This window comes from Perna viridis, chromosome 1 (assembly GCF_037379345.1).
Source record: "Perna viridis isolate PV_CMFRI_1.1 ecotype Kerala chromosome 1, ASM3737934v1, whole genome shotgun sequence".
Classification (NCBI taxonomy): domain Eukaryota; kingdom Metazoa; phylum Mollusca; class Bivalvia; order Mytilida; family Mytilidae; genus Perna; species Perna viridis.
In genome coordinates this window covers 15237184-15251579 of record NC_142445.1, presented here as the reverse complement: position 1 = coordinate 15251579, position 14396 = coordinate 15237184, and positions in this window count along the sequence as shown.

The window sequence follows — 14396 nt, the reverse complement described above, 5'->3', positions numbered from 1 at the left end:
TTAGTACTTTCATAGTCTACGTGATGGTGTGTTTACACTTATTGAAGACCTTTTGGTGATCTCAGTTGGTATTTAATATAAAGGTTTTGCGATGGTGCATTTGTTGCGTTTCACCACATCGGTTTCTTTTTCTTTGGAGTTGTTCCAATGTTATTGATTGAACCTCTGCCTTGACAGAGTGTGATGGTGAGCTACATTATTGTTATTAGTCTCTTACAGCATGTCTTGTTTTTCTATTCTTATTTTGATATGTAATAATATCTTATTCTCATAGCAACGTTGCGTATGTAAATCGTCTCCGTTTCTTCTTTCTGCATTTAGGTCACTGTACTTAAATTGTAGTGTATCCGAATTGTCATATCACTGAGGCTTCGGCATATTTTGCTAATATACAGCGAAAAGTTTGAACTTTCAAATCTGATTTAAAACGGTCTAGCCCACACACTTTGCATGGGTTGACGTTCACGTTGTATTGCCATTTATAATCATTTGTTACATTGATTTTAATAAACATCATTTGCGGGTTTGGACAGGACATGCCAAAAAAGGTCATTATATGTGTCATTGGCAAACAAATATTGGTATTACTAGTTTTAAAGACTTATCTCTGTCTTCGTATACTGATAGGTTATTATGTTTCTTTGCAATCAGTGAGTAAAACAATTGTATTCTGATGTAAAATTCCTATGCAGCATCCGCTACGACGCTGAATTTGGATAACGACATGAAACTCAAGCCAAGCATTAATCGATAAATCGCATTTTAATGCACGCGCAGTCATTATTTACATGATTTCTAATTGTCATTTATACAGATGTATTAAACAGTTGGATAACAATGATCAAAAACAAAATATACAATGTTCGAAAATGACTGTTTTCTGACTTCGCTCAAATGAAGCATTAACTATTCAATTATCCCATACTTAACACTATCTACTCTATTTTCTTGCTTTTTGTATGAAAAGTATTTGTGAGGGTCTTCATGACTGCGTTATTGTGAATATGTTTCATATAATAATTGACGGGTGAGTGGACCTGGTCTTCTTCAACTGGGTTCAATCAAAGGGGAATGCAATAATGAATAATGTTTTTGTAAAATAATTTGTATGAAACAGTTTCTTTAAAATCTCCAGTTTTTAACAGTAAACGGTTTGTACCAAGTCATATTTTCTCTCAGTTGTATAACTCAGAACAACCATTCAAATTCCCATCTTCTTCAGTTTTATCAGATGCATTTCAGGTGCTTAAGATATTAATAAAATTTCTGTAAATAATGCAAGTAATCTCTTAAGTTGCAGTCGCTCTAAAATCAGACAGAAGGTGTTTTAGTCTTAGTTTTTTATTTGGTTGTTGCGCTTTTGAGAAAAAAAATATAGATTGTACATGAAATTAGCACATTGCAAGAGTTACCGTTCTTGATTTGATTTCATTTGGCTGATTTTTATGGGAGATGAATGTATGATTTTCTAAAAAGAGCAGATCAAAATGTATAAATGATTATAGTTATGCGAAAGTGTAGCATATGTAGACTAAAAAATCATCGTTTGTTAGGTGGATTTTTCTTCACCATGAATCATTTTACCATTGTCAGTGTTTGAATTGTATGTGAAGTTAATAACGCGCTTAATTATGGATGAAATAAACACCTAAATATATCCTGAAGGACAACTATCTAAGGAAGACTCGATAATATTCTTTTGTACCCAAAATCTGTCTAAGTTTAGATATAATGCAATTTCCGGCGTTTCCATGTTTACAACAAGAGGCTTCTAGAAGCCTGAAGCGCTCCTCTCCTTAATTTTATGCTTTTCAATCGCGATAACTTTAACAACAATTTTGATTCAAAGAAAACTGTGGTAGGACTTATCATAATGATCATTTCTTAAATTTTCTTGAAAGTTTCTTTTTATCTATTATAGTTTTCAAGATATTGGCTGAAAACTGCTAAAAACATAATTTTTCGCCTTTCAAGGGCAATAACTCTAGCAAGGAGTCGCCCTCGCATAATGTTGTAGGCCTTATCATAAGGTAATTTCAGCAATTAAAAGTTTCTTTCCATCAATCATAGTTTTCAAGATATTGGCTGAAAACTGTAAAAAAAAAAAAAACAAACCCCATTTTCCACCTTCCAAGGACAAGAACTCTAACAAGAAGAAATCTGACAACTTTGCCCGTTGCAGACTTTTGTAGGCCTTATAATAAGAATCATTTAGGCAATTAATAGAATTCGACTAAACCTTACGGTATTGGAGAATTATGCAAAAACGTCTGTCTAGCCCTTGTGTTCTATTTTAGTAACGACGGCCATATTTTTCGGCGGATCAAAAAAAAAAAAAAAAATTCTACATCAGTTCTATGCAGAACACACTATGGAACATTCATACCAAGTCTGGTTCTGATTGATCTAGTACTTGCAGCGGATTATTGAAAGAAATAACATTAATTTAAAGTAGGGACAAAATGTCGAAAAAGGGCAATAAATCCAACATGTCTTAACGGATTAAAACAAAAATTTGACAGGAGATAGATTTCGTCAGAATTTGGCAAAACCTAATGGTTTTAGATGTATATGCGAAAAACGTCTGTCTGACCTCTATGTTCTATTTTTAGTAACGACGGCAATGTTTTTCGACATAAAAAAACCCTTTACTTCAGTTGTATAAAAAACACTCTTAGGAACATTCTTACAAGGTTTGGTACTGGTTGGTCAAAGGAGAAGATTTTCGAAAGAAATAACATTAATACAAGGAGAAAAAAGTCGATAAGGAGCACTAACTCTAACATAGCTTAACAGATTAAAACACTTTTACACTATATCAGATTTTGGCTAAACCTAATTTGGATATATATGCGGAAACGTCTGTCTGACTTCTATGATCAATTTTTAGTAACAGCGGTCGTGTTGTTCGACTGATTAAAAATCCCTTCCACAATTTTATGCAATTCTATCCAAGAACACACTAAGGAAGAGTCATACCAAATTTGGTTCTGATTGATCTTGTAGTTGTAGGGAAGGACGAGAAGAATTTTTAAATATTGCTAACGACGACGACGGACGCCAAGTAATGGCAATTGTACACATAGCCTATGACCAGGTGAGCTAAAAAGGGGCTGACAAAGATAGAACGGATGCTAATAAAATAATACAAATCTTTTCCTAATTCCACGGGGAAAGGTAGGTTCCACAAAGATGACAAATAATCCTAACGCTTTGGTAGCTTGGACTTATAAAAATGTACTAAAATAAAAAATAATTTCTGGCTACCCTAAAGGTATATATATATATAGCGAAAGCTATATTTTTATATAGCCTAGCTGGCCGAGTGGTCTAGGGCGCTGGACTTTGTGCAGGCGGTGTTGCCATAGATGTCACAGCGGTACGAATTCGAGTCCCGCGGAGGGAACGACCAAAAATTTGCATCGCAAATTTGACAGTTCTAACATCGTTGGGAATTTTTCAGACCTTTCTATACGTTTACATATCTTCCCTGTATCAATTTGATCCGATGGAGCAGTGTAGCGAATAGAGTCGTCACATTCTGAGACGTTGTATAATATTGATTTGTTGTGACATGCATCATTAATTTGATCCTCTATCCTACATAATAACATCTAAATGAACTGTCCCGTACTACCATACATCGTGTACTAAGTTACAGCCCTAGATTAATCCTACGAGGAGGAATGATCCGGCCAGCGAAAGCTATATTTTTATACAGCCTAGCTGGCCGAGTGGTCTAGGGCGCTGGACTTTGTGCAGGCGGTGTTGCCATAGATGTCACAGCGGTACGAGTTTGAGTCCCGCGAAGGGAACGACCAAAAATATGCATCGCAAATTTGACAGTTCTAACATCGTTGGGAATTATTCAGACCTTTATATATATAACGTATTTTCATGACAGTTATATTTTGCTGTACATATTTTTTATGATAAATATATAACAAGCTCTGCTTTACTCATGCATCAATTGATATTAACAATATTTGAATTGTTGGATATTTCAGATTTGTTTTCAATATTTGTTTTGTGCCAAGATTGTTTCAACATTCTGTGGCTATGCAAAGTATGTAAAAAGTTGCAATAATGATTTTGGGCACATAATCAAACTAATAATGATTTAATCTATTGATTATGATGATTTGATCAACGGCTCTAAGCGCTTAAAACAAACTGATCATATGTTCTATGAAGTATGTTGCAAATGAACAAAGACGTTGACAAGTTTTTTTCTAAGTTAAATTTAATGGAATAGATATAAGGTATTTTGTCTTTTATTATGAGGATTGTTTTGTCAGTAAATGAAGAAAAATGTTTTACGTCATCAACATTTGTTTTCGCAGACACAAACTTATCAACAATGAATCATTCATACCTGAACAGATATTTTGAAGTAATAATCATGCAAGTAAAAATCCCCAGTGATTCAATTTTGCATCATTTGAACCCTAAGGTATTCCGAACCAGTATCAGTGACGTTGAAATAACGATAAGTTAAAAATAACTATTTAAATATTGTTCTGTATTTCAATCGTTAAATTCCCAATTCATTGCTAAATGCACATCATTGCTAGTAATAGGTTAAAACCATATTAAAAACTTTAAAAACATATGAACCTTTAAAATAAGAAATATTTTAGTGCATAAATTGAAATGAATTAAAAAGACATTTTAAAAATCTGAACGAGTTTGTGCTCAAAGATCTGTAGAACAAGTGGCGGATCCATAATTCCGAAAAGGTCCCTTTGACTGACTTAAGAAAAGACACTTTAGCGATTCTTAATTTTCACTATGTAATCAACCAAACTTGTTGAGAATAAGCGTAAGGGAGGCCTTGGTTTGCCAATTGAAACAATGATGAAACAATCTGCATGATAATTGTCTAAGCACTACACACAAATACAAAATGAAAAGCACAGAACAGTTTCTTATACACGCGTTCTTATCCAACGACAATCAATCATAAACAAAATAATTAAAGTTAACAAATCCTTCCTAAAATTCTGAAATATCTATTATTCATATGTTATTATATTTTAATGATAAAGATAGTAAGACTTCTGAATTTCAAGACTCAATAATTATTCTCATTACAGGTTCTAATGAGCACACAAGTGAATGCCATACATACGTAGAGAATAAACAAACAGCATATTTGCTTTCTTCTCAAGTTTTATTTGTATGCAAATAATAGATCAGAATTACAATGTTTTGAGATTAATTGGTTTGAACAATCATTATCAAACAACTCATTTATGAGTACATTTTGACATGCCTTAGGTTATATTGAATACATCTGGTAATATTCCATGAAAATACATGTTTACTTTACAAACTGTGCTATCAAAATGAATAAAACTCGACACTGAAACCTAAGACCAGAAGGGCGTTTGTACTGTTTTAAATACATTCAATACTGATTTTTTCTTAATAAACACGTGTCGGTTTATCCACAATATTTTTTCATGTTTCGCCACATAGATATAGAGTTCCTTCCGACTGTCAAGTCCAGGACGTTTCTAATCATAATATTTTAGTCATATCTCTAATGATAAACTGCTTTTAAATATTGAATAATGCTGTTTCGCACTTAAGAATTTACCGTATTTCAGGAAAATAGTTTGTTACAAATGTTCAGTGTTAATAATAAAGCTGTAAACATAGAGTTCTACAATAACAATGCTTTATTAAACATGATACATATAATAAATTATACATATTTCGTATTTTAAATATAAAATATAGCTTTGGCTATATCATTGGTTTTGAACAAATCAATTGGCAAGGTTGATTATTGGGTATTCAAAAAAGCTTCGCATTCAGGTGGACCACCTTTTACTAAGGAGTTGTTCATTTTGTACTTTTCATAGATTGCATTTAAAAAAAAAAACTAGGTACTTCATTTCTATCTTTGTAATTTTATTGTTATCCTCAAATAAGAAAGGAAAGGAATATTGTAATGCTTAGAACAGTAATAGATATTTTCCCTACTGTTGTAAAGGCAAAATGGCAACTGGATACTTTTGGCCTAAAATATCAGTAGTAACTGACCATTGGTTGCAACACTTTACGATATTGGTTCATAACTGGGCATAATAATTTGTCATTTTGCAAAAAGATATTAACTTTTGTGTAACTGGTGTAAACCCTCTCACCCCCCCCCCCCAAAAAAAAAAATGGATTTTCGGTATTTCTATCACAATTTGATAAGAATTAATTTGTTTTCATCGAATAACTTGTTTTCCGAAAGGTATGTTCTGCTAAATACAAAGATATGTAACTGTTCACAGTATATATGAAATAGCTTTGTAACTATTTGGTGAAAACGTTGACCGTATGATAAAATCTAAAGTACAAATAAATGTAAATACTTAGTGCATACATTATACATAGGATTAGTCGTCTGTAGGTTTTTCTTAATATTAACACTCATATGGTTTGCAAAATAGAATCGTACTAGCTAGGATATTTTCCTTTACCATAACATGATTTATGCGTTGAACGGAATATCAATAACGTTAAGCAAACCGTCATTGGTGTTTCAAATTATTACTTTAAAGTTGTTCGGTAGATAATATCCTTTATATGACGTAAATGAAGCTTTAAGATGAATACTACCTACGATACTACTGAACGATTATGTATGCTTCTAAAATCAAATACTGAGTGATCGAATTCAAATAAAATTCAAATTATAGCTAACAATGACAAATTTAGTATTAAGGAACTTAAACTAGATTAAAGTATAAACACTAGCTGAAACTGATCAAATACATTTTGCATGTATGTCCGTGTCAACTATTTTAGACATCGACACCTTTTGTTGATCTGTAGATCACAATGTTTTTCTTCCTTTTGATTTACTGTCATATACATGTACTGTAATCAACATATTACGCTAATAGACACATTAACATCACGCCTACATTTTGATTAAAATCAAACTGAACTGACTAAAATTGTATAAACTATAAAAGTATAAAAAAGAATTGATATTATCTTAGTTTAACATTAATTAATATATAACCTTGGTTACAGCGAATACGATACAGATAGCTACGAGCCGTACTTTATCATTACATATCTGTATACATGTTGCATACAACATACTGAGTTCGGAGAACAGTCTTGAAATTATGTATTAAACGATTTAAATATAGAAAGTTCTTATAGAAAAGAATGTTTTGTGCTCATTTGCTTTTGTAACTTTGTATGTACGATTTTAGTTACTTTATGTTCTTTGTTGTGTATGTCTGTTTTGCATGTCTGGTCTTTGTCTCTGGATTCATTCTTTTGATTACCGCTATAACCTTGGTTCACTTGATTACTCTTTCCAATGAATATCAGACAATTTACAATACGAAAAATATGTATACGTCATCTAGTTTAGTAGAATCTTTTTTCAATTTAGTTTTCATTCTTCGTTGATTTAAAAGAGTGGATCAATGAAACGAGTTATATTGTGTAAGGTATCTATTGTTCTTAATCTGAATTGCCGTTAGGGAAAAATGTCATGGTACATATAACAAAAATCAGGAATTGTTTAATAAAGGTACACCATGAAGTCAAAGGACCAAAAACATTTCGAATCTTTAATGAAATCGATGCATAAATATTTGAGAACTAATCGGCGAGTGAAAGAGTTTGTCCCCATCATTTTTAAAACTATTACCATCATATCAAATATCATGTTTGTGATAAAAAAAATATCAATATCTTGGACATGATATCATGTAATTGTTTACAGTTAACAGTTTTAAATTTTATTACAAATTCAAAATAGAATAAACATTATTTCTGGAATAAGAAGGTGTAGTTTCTCTGAAAAGTAGAGGACGCTTACCCTACCGGTGCACCTCGTCCATGCTCCCAGTTTTTAGTGAAGTCCGAGTTGCTCATTTGCTTTTGTTACTTTGTATGTATGATTTTACTTACTTTATGTTCTTTGTTGTGTATGTCTGTTTTCCATGTCTGGTCTTTGTCCCTGGATTACATTCTTTTGATTACCGCTATAACCTTGGTTCCCTTGATTACTCTTTCAACAAACGGTCGACATTCCAATGGTAACAAATGGTGCTCCTCTACTTGCTGACCTATTGCTTTACTCTTATGAGGCTGATTTTATAGCTGATCTGATAGCTAGATCTTTTAATCTCAGTTTCCACTATATCGATGACGTATTATCGTTAAACAATCCTAATTTCGGGAATTTGATACATCGCATATACCCCAAAGAAATTGAGATAAAGGATACTACAGACACGGTGAAGTCAGCATCATATCTTGACCTACACTTAGAGATCGATGGTAAAGGAAAACTATTGACCAAACTTTACGACAAACGTGATGACTTTTCATTCTGAATTGTCAACTTTCCTTTCATTTGTGGCAACATCCCTTCAGCACCTGCGAATGGAGTTTTCATAACACAACTCATACGTTATTCCAGAGCTTGCCGTAACTACGCAGACTTTTTATGTCGCGTTGCCACAAGGTTGTAGTAATCACTACAGAAGTTTTATGGTCTGGTCTTTGTCCCTGGATTACATTCTTTTGATTACCGCTATAACCTTGGTTCCCTTGATTACTCTTTGTTTTCCTAGGGTTCGACGGCTGATCTAGCTATATAATGTTGCACATATCGTATTGTATGGAGTAATAAAAACCTGTTCTTAAAAGTTAGATATTACAATTATTGTCCTTTGTAGAGAGACTATGTATCGATAACTGGACTTATGGCTACCAGCAGTCGATTTTGTAGTCTAGACGTCTTGTTGCTGTTTGTATGATCAAAATGTATTTCCATTTTTTTTTGTTTTCTTTGAAAAAGCACGCTGTTATGTTTTGCGGACGATATATATATATCACAAAGGCACTGTATGCTAATCATATTGCTAGGTTGTTCATCAAATATTTGTATTCCAATAGAAGAAGCCTTTAAGTATTTAATAGACTAGTAAAATGTAAAGGTTGATTGCGGATATTATGACCCCTTATTTCAACATCTTTACGATTTCATTATTTGTGTCATGATTAAATTTAGCTTTCAATTTGCTATTCTAGGGTATTTTATTTATTTGAACTTGTAAATTGCTTTGAAATGCGAGTAATTACTGAAATGGTAGATCGAAGAAATACATGCCCACGTAACGTTTTGTCAATGTTTTGTTTTGACAATATATGATGTTTTAAAAAAGGAACCTACAATTTTAGAGTGAAACCATCACTATGAATGAAATCAACGCCAACTGTAACAAAAGAGACCTAGCAGTTTATTGTTCCAATTAATCAAATGATTCCAGTTTAAATCTTAAATCAATACTGCATCCTCATTAAGCATGCTTTGTATAGATATGATGATATTGGCTAGAATTGTGTTGATTTTTTAAGTTCAGTAGCATAATTTACCTGATGTCTACGTGTCATCGAGGTTCAAATTTATTTCCGTTACATGTATATAAAAACCATTTGATCAAACAAATTCATAGACGACCCTGGACATGTTATGTTTAACAAGGAGCATATGGAGCATATGTGTATCACTGCTATTTTTATTAACTGAGATGAATTCTAGGCGCTATGTCGTCCTTATTTTGGCAAACAATACCCTCCTACACTAGACAATCATTAATGTATATTGCATATGTTTTGTATTGTCTTTGTTAATGTTCACCCCAAGTTAAACTCTCATACGCACACATAAATGCAAAAACTAGAGAAAAAATTATACAAGCAAAGAAACAACGGAAATAGTATGGAACTGTTTACTGTCGTAGTAGTACCAATCCTATATGTTTTCTTTAAAAAACTATCAAGATCTTTTAGATCATCTTAAATCTCGCTTCTTCGCTGAATTAACTCTATTGAAACGTTTTACTTTCCAACAATACATCGTACTTTAACCCCACTATAAATTGAAAAGAATGTCTGGAAGAAATCATCAACAATGCATTAAACTGAAAGATTGCTAACTTACACTTGTGTTAAGCTGCAAGTCTACATTTTTGACTACTACAGAACAAAAAGACAAAAAAATGGCTTTACAAATCAACAGGTGATCAGTATGCTAGAGTTTCTACTTAACATTATATTTTTCACTTTTGTAAGGACACTTTTTAAACAAAATATCGGCATTCCCATGTGCACTTGTGCCCTTTTCTAGCCGATATGTTTCTTAATCCATATGAATCTGCGTTCCTTCAACATCTTGTGAAAGACAAGTATGTTAAAGAGGCTAAATGATTCTTTAATTAAATACATGTATATCAATATATTGACGATGCTTATTTAATGCTAAAATTGGAGAATGACTTCCGTATCTTTATCCACCAGACTTAAAAATTAAAAGGACTACTGACACAGTTTCGTCTTAGTCACTTTTAGATCTTCACCTCAAATTTGACGACAGGAGGCATCTCAGGACAAAATATATTTGACAAACGAGACAATTTTAATTTAAGAATCATAGATTTCCCTTTCTTGTACAGTAATACATTAGCTTCCCCTGCATATGGTGTTTATATTTCTCAGTTGTCAATGTATATCGGAGCTAGTAGCGACGTTTGGTACCTTCTTTATCCGCCATCATTACTAAAATGACAGGTTTGAGGACAAAGGTTACAAGAGAAAACGTCTCATACGCTAACCAAAACGTTTGTGCTTTTCCGCTGTCCAGATCTGATTGAAATATATTCTGTTTCGGACAAAAACAAATTATAGATGATTTATTTTTCTTAACGTCAACAAATTAAATTTCTGAGTTTTTACTTGTGTATTATTATTTTCATCTTGACCCTGACGCGTCTTCCCCACAAAGTTCAAGACTTATTTTGAAGCTCGTGTTTTAGATATGTATTCAGTTCCTTTATTTTTTTACCTATTTATTGGGCATATCTTCAGTACTATTTAGATTACTGATAATGCGATTTTGACGGGTGGCAAATTTATGCTGCCCGTTTGTGTTGAAATACATATAATGAACCGTAATTAAAACGATAGGTTTAGCGCTATAAAACCAGGTTTATCTCACCTTTCCTATCGGAAATGCCCGTACCAAGTCAGGACCATAGCAGTGGTTTCCAACTTTTCATTTTTTTTCCCTGATTTGGCCATTTGTTATACCGACTTTCTATTTTACTATTCCTTCCGACTATTGCCTATATATCATAATTTCGGTAAATTTGTTATTACTTTTCATACATACTTCTCAATATATGTATTTTCTTTTCTTCGGAAAATATATGAACTGATAGGTTTTGGGTACGTTTTAGGTGATCTGATGTTTACTCCAAAAATGCACAAGTAAGGCAAATGCATATTCATGGCGTCATATATGTACACCGTGTTGAGGTTCTCAAAATGCGTGATTGATAAACACATTTCATAAGTAGAAGTATTTTGTGTTTTTTTAAATGTTTTTCTGGGTCGAGAACATATACTTCTTGCACAAATAACCCATTTATTTCAGTTGAAATTAATTTAAAAATTTAAAACGTAAAAAAATACCAAAAAATATGTGCATGAAATTTACACTTTCAAGCACCTTTTTTAAAGGAAATATAAAAACGCATCATAAAGTATGTCTAGTATCAAAACTTTCAAGGACATTTTTATTTTTAACGATTGAAATAAAGAATTATATTGACATTTGTCCATCTCTAAATGCTATTGAATTTTTCTTTAAACTTAGTCAATTGAATGACATATTGCTTTTCATATGATTAGGATAACTTAATAAGTAACACTTTGATTAGACGTTTGAAACAGGGTTATGTTGCCATAAGATTGAAATCATCACTAGAGAAGTTTTATGGTCATGAACTAGTGGATCGTATTGGTGTATCTATCTGCACCATGAAAACCGATTTGTTCAACGTGTCATAGTTTTCCTTTCCTCTTTCGTCTACCCCGGACTTGACTTCTTATGAGTAGCTCGGTGGGTGTTTCTAGAAAAGTAGAGGACGCTTACCCTACCGGTGCACCTGGTCCATGGTCCCAGTTTAAAGTGGAGTCCAAGTTTCTTATTTGCTTTTGTTGCTTTGTACGTATAAATTTGATTCATTTTGTGTTCTTTGGTGTGTGTGTCTGTTTCCCATATCCAGTCTTTGCCTCTGATTTTTATTCTTTAGATTTTCGCTAGAATCTTGGCTCCCTTGATTACTCTTTGACATGTTCCCGTCTCCGTGAATACTTCCCGTATAAGTAATATGTTATAAAGATGATACTCAATGGGGATCTTTGGTTTTAATATTAAATACAATCATGTAATTTTGTAACTTATCAATTTACTACCAATACGCAAGTTATTCGTATAATAATGCTACTTGGCCTATTGAGTGCATGATATCGTGAAATAAGTCATCCTGATTGCAATGGATTACTGGATAAACAACAAAAGAAATAACTAATCGTTTCCTCTGGTTCGTCTCTGCTATATAAATCTTAAATTATCGATATATGCAATAAACTAACCAGAGTTCCTTTTTACCACAAAGGGGATTAACTTCCGAATGAGACAACTTTGTCATGTATTCAAATAGATATGTAGATTTATTAAAAAAAATAATATCAAAAATTGTCGGTCAGATCCAATTCGATTGCTTCTGACAATTTTATTTTTAAGAAAGTATTCTGTTTCTCAATAAATGAATAAAATTCAGTTTCAAAAAATTTTTGAGTAAAAACGCCCACCGAGTTGCTCATAAAATGGTCAAGTTCGGGGTAGTCGAAAGAGGAAAGGAAAGCTATGACGTTGAACAAATCAGTTTTCAAAGCGCAGATGCATAAACCGTAACGATACACGAGTTCATGATGACGACCATAAAACTTCTGTAGTGATGACTTCAATCTTGTAGCAACATTACCCTGTTCCAGAAGCCTATATGTTAGAATTCTAGTGCGATGCAAAAAAGTCTGCGTAGTTTCGGCAAGCTCTGGCATAACGTATGAGTTGTAATGTGAACACTCCAAACGCAGGTCCTGAAGGGATGTTGCTACAGATGAAAGAAAATTTGACAATTCTGAATGAAAAGTCATCACGTTTGTCATAAAGTGGTCAATAGTTTTCCTTCACCGTCGATTTCTAAGTGTAGGTCTATGTGTAGAAGGAAATCAAAAAGATAAATGAATTTTAGATTGATATGATTCGGAAACAGTCTTCTCTTTTGAGTAAAAAGTTTAGATTTAAATTTCAGATTTTAAAGGTTGTGTACAAACGCGGATCAAACAGCTGGCAATTAACAAAAACTTCTTTTATGCAAGCTTTAATTTGATTTTGCATGGTGCCAACGAAACATATTTTGACTCTTAGCTAGTATTGGCTTTTATAATAATCATCGGGTTATTTTTACTTCAAAATAATATTGGAGACAAACATGATTCAAATAATTTTAATCAAGTTTTACCATTAACTGTATCTCAGTAAAGCATACTGATTCAGATGCTTTTTTCATGTTTATTTGGTTTTGCTGCTTTGTGTGTATGATTTTATTTACTTTGTATTCTTTGTTGTGTATGTCTGTTTTTCATGTATGGTCTTTGTCCCTGGATTGCATTCTTTAGATTACCGCTATAACTTTGGTTCCCCAGATTACTCTTTCGTAAAGTAGGTTTATAGTTTCCAATAATATTCTTGATTGATTGAAGTTATACCTGAATATTCAATATTCTTTACATTGTTTAGTGACAGTGCCCCTGTAAATGAAGTTTTAAAGTGTTTTACCCAGCTTTATTAATTACCGAATCGAAAAATAACTTAAATATGCTGCAAAAAGTATAGGGCATAAAATTTTCGATGGGAAAAATCAGTGAACCAATCTGATTTTTTACTGCAAATTATACCTTATTGTATGTGTAGAGTGGTGTAGGGCGCTGGACTTTGTGCAGGCGGTGTTGCCATAGATGCCACAGCGGTACGAGTTCGAGTCCCGCGGAGGGAACGACCAAACATTTGCATCGCAAATTTGACAGTTCTAACATCGTTGGGAATTTTTCAGACCTTTCTATACGTTTACATATATTCCCTGTATCAATATGATCCGATGGAGCAGTGTAGCGAATAGAGTCGTCACATTCTGAGACGTTTATATATATATGTTAGAATGGTCCATTTGTAGTTGTATTGAAACAATTTATATAACATTGCTTTTCTGTTTGTAGTATCAAACGCTTTTGTAAATTTCAACAAAACAGGTAAAAAACGATGAAAATCACATACATGATCCTGCATTCTTCAAGACAGATGCTTTTTATCATTATGTAAATATATTCTAGCATATTTTATAATACCTTAGAGAAAAATGAACCAAAAACAACTAATGCAATATCCCTATAATTGAATGGATCATTAAAATAGCCACCCTCAAGGATAGATTTTAAGAAAATTGAAAATCAATTTA